Source organism: Etheostoma spectabile, chromosome 15, assembly GCF_008692095.1.
Source record: "Etheostoma spectabile isolate EspeVRDwgs_2016 chromosome 15, UIUC_Espe_1.0, whole genome shotgun sequence".
Classification (NCBI taxonomy): domain Eukaryota; kingdom Metazoa; phylum Chordata; class Actinopteri; order Perciformes; family Percidae; genus Etheostoma; species Etheostoma spectabile.
In genome coordinates this window covers 29,436,897-29,440,931 of record NC_045747.1, presented here as the reverse complement: position 1 = coordinate 29,440,931, position 4,035 = coordinate 29,436,897, and the positions used below count along the sequence as shown (strand labels likewise).

At 41.1% G+C, this 4,035-nt stretch overlaps 1 long non-coding RNA gene across 1 annotated transcript in view; it reads left to right on the top strand.

The window, feature by feature from the left end:
* Nucleotides 1–4,035, top strand: part of LOC116702826 (uncharacterized) — a 19,026-nt gene that overhangs the window by 14,054 nt on the left and 937 nt on the right. The window lies entirely within an intron of this gene.

The following is a 4,035-nucleotide window of genomic DNA, read 5'->3' as shown; positions in this document are numbered from 1 at the left end:
TGGTTGGAAAAGTGTAGAGAAGACCAAAACCAGCTTTTCATAGTTTTAATTGGTTTCTGTTGACTTTGAATGAAGTCAATAATACGATGCTAAAATTATGATATATTTACATGGAGTCTGGTGGATTTAGCGAGGCAAGCCTTAGCAAAATAATTTATCATATATTACCCCAGTTTTGTTAATATTTAAAATATATACAGCTGTGATGTGCTATTGCAGTACATTGGCACACTGAATAAAGATGTGATTAGTGCAGAAAAGGCACAAATTATAGCATAAAAATTCACAAAAATGCAGGAAATAAAGTTTTTTGTTTGATTCTGAAAAGAGGGGGCGTTGCCTTTATGTGGTGACAGAATCATCAGTAAAAATTGTGTTTCAATGAAAATTCACACTGCAAAAATATTGTGAGATAGGGCACCCAATGGGTGACGTCCATTATTTTTCCATGGTTCACACACCCTTCACCTCTGACCAAAACCCTAAATCTAGCTTGATCTGTTAGTGAGCTAAGAAGACATGACAATAAATAAGACAACTTTTGAGTTTGTATTTGCCCTCTTTTGGTAGAGGACAAGTATTGAATCCAAAAAGCTTATACTATTTTTTTCTTAAATCTTTGGTGTCATGATTATCCGCTCTATCAATTTTTCTGCATTTTCATTAACAAAAACAACATCAACAGACCTTTTTAGAGCAGATTGGACTTGTCACAGCAGTACCTGCACAGGTGAGACTGATATTGTTAGAGGTAGCTCAGTTCATGTGTTATGTGACAAATACACATGGTTTTAGTTGATTTTAATTTCAGTTCCATAGCAATATCTATCTAAAGTTAACATTAGCTAACATAAGCATCTACTGAATAAGCTACTGCTCATCAAACCAAACCAAAAAGTCTGGCAACAACACCCCCCCCAGTGTATCATTGTGAATTACACATTTCATTGTTTATTTCATTCAGGATTGCGTCATTTGTTCTCACAAAAAGTTTCACATAAAATGGGGTTGTGCTGCTTTCCTTCAGCAATTTTGACCTTCTCTGTCTCTTTGGGTTTTAAATCCTGCCACATATTCCCCATTTTCACACTAAACCATTGAAAAATGAGTACAGAGTCAACGTTGCATAACACCCACATACAGTAATTGATAAAAAAACAAAAGCAAGCTACTGTTGGTCAATGTGAGGTTGAGCTTCAACTTAATCACCAGAGTATGAATGTTGCATTTGCTGCATAAATGTTTGTCTGTACGGTTCAGGTCAAAAGGGCAGACGGAGGAAAGGGAGGAAGACGAGGGGGGGGAAGAGCAGGGATCTCTGCGGAGGAGGACAGGATGGATGAATGGCTGGATTGCACGCCACAGAGAGGAGGGAGGGAGGGAAAATGGAAAGAGGTGAAGGAACGCAAGACGTTGACAAGGAATGAATGGGAGGCTGTGTGTGTGTGTGTGGGTGCATGTGCGTGCAAAAGCGGTTGCAGTCCAGTTCCCAAGCCATAAAAATTGTAGAGGATGTTGTCATTTGCACACACACACACACACACACACACACACACACACACACACACACACACACACACACACACACACACACACACACAGGTTGTTATTGTTTGTCATTTTTTCTCCCAATTTCCGACCTAATGAAGACACTTATTGGCTCGATGGTGTTGGAGAAAAAAAGAGTGTGAGCTAGGGGGTCAGTTTAGTCTTTCACAAATTACCATGACAACACACATGACGTCACGTTTAGCCTTGGCGAGAGGGTAACTGACTGAAACATACAATATGTAAAATAGCTCCAAAACACGTTCAGTTGGATGATGTGGACTGTTCCTGAAGCATCAGCAGACTTTGTTATAGGACCTGGTGCTGGGGTTTGGGCTGGCTTGGTTTGGATTGGTCCAGTCGTTGGCTGGGCGCTAACGGTGGCTGTGTCCCTGGGCTGTTGTCCCTTCTCATCCTGAATCTAGTCTTTTAGTGTTGGGTGAGGCCGATGGATTCGTGGGTTAGCCCGATGCTGTTACCCGTGGTCAAAATAATCATACTAAAAATAATGTAAATGTTGTTGTATTGCCATAACCGCGCCCTACGGGTTAGCCACCAAGCATTAGTCACTAGTCAACACACACAACACACACACACACACACACACACACACACACACACACACACACACACACACACACACACACACACACACACACACACACAACACCAGACACACACACACACACACACACACACAGAAGGGAAATACCATGCTTGGAATTGTTATTGCAGGCAAAAATACATATACATAATGCAAATGAAAACATATATGAACAACACACACACACACATATATAATGCATATGAAAACATACATGAACACAGCTGCCCTTTTCGAACTAGTAACAGTGTCCGGACCAGAGGTGTTTGTCATGCAGTCCTTTTGTCTAAATATATTTTTGCACCTTTCACCACCAAGATTTTGTAATGCGGCGAACGGGGTCTCAGAGAATACCAATGGCTTAATCAGGGTTATATTCAGGTCGACTTCGTAGTTAAATGGGTCTCGATCTACTCGGCTTCGTGACCCAGGTCAACAGGCGGGTTTTGATCAAGGTAGACTACGGTCAATGGGATTTGCGCACGACCTGGGCGGGACAAATTATGTGATTGGTTGGAAATGACAGTGGGCCTGTGTTCGCAGCTCATTTAAAAACAACAACAACAAATTACATTTTGTCTCACTGTGCTTTTCGCTCAATGTTCACCATATACTGAATGAAACTAGAATGTTCACAGGCAGCTTCAACAACAGCAGAGCGGAGCGGTTCCATTCATTTCTGAACAGCCCGCTGGCAGTGGGTCCCCGGATAGTCACTAGTCTGTTTTGCAGAGCGGTAGCGGCGTTTTATAGGCAAAACTGCCTGTAGAACCCCAGCATTAGAATGTAAATGTATTCTCTCTGCACGGCCGCTCTTGATTACTCTCTCTAGCATGAGCCACTCGTCTGCAGCCTGTAGTTCGATCGCAAATCTCTCTCTTTACCTGTCTTTTATAGAAAAATGTGCCCTTGAAGCCAAAAGAAAAGCCTTACTTTACTTTCAATGAAATCAAAGTGAAATGTTTGCCCCTTGTCTTAAAATAGTCAAAACAATAAACAACAAACTGTATTTTACTGTTAGCTGTTGCAATAAATCTACAGCGGAGGAGAAATCACTGCACAAAAGTCTGAAAAGTGTTTTATGGTTTGTCACAGTGGGGTTTGAAAGTTTGGACACCCCAGGTAAAAATTTGCATAAAGAAGCCGAGAAAAGATGGAAAAATCTCCAAAAGGCATCAAATCACAGATTAGACATTCATGTATCATATCACAAAATGTTAGATTTTATTTCTATCGTTTACACTTTCAAAATAACAGAAAACAGAAAAATGGCATCTGCAAAAGTTTGGGCACCCTGCAGAGTTAATACCTTGTACTGCCCCCTTTGGCAAGTATCACAGCTTGGAAACGCTTCTTGTAGCCAGCCAAGAGTCTTTCCATTCTTGTTTGAGGTATCTTTGCCCATTCTTCCTTACAAAAGTCTTCCAGTTCTTTGAGATTTCTGGGCTGTCTGTCACACACTGCTCTTTTAAGGCCTATCCATAGATTTTCAATTATGTTGAGGTCAGGAGATTGTGAAGGCCATGGCAAAACCTTCAGTTAACACCTCTTGATGTAATCCACCATTGATTTTGAGGTGTGTTTAGAATCAGTATCTATTTGTAGAAGCCATCCTCTCTTTAACTTCAGCTTTTCCCAGATGGCATCAACTTAGCGTCCACAATTTGCTGAAATTTTATTGAATTCATTTTCCTTCTACTCGTGAAATGTTTCCTGTGCCACTGGCTGCTATACAACCCCAAAGCATGATTGATGACCCACCCCCATGCTTAACAGTTGGACAGAGGTTCTTTTCATTAAATTCTGTGCCCTTTCTTCTCGCGCAGTCAAACCTGGGTTTGGACTTGCTTTTCTCAAAATCCTGCGAGCTGTTCTGTCTGATA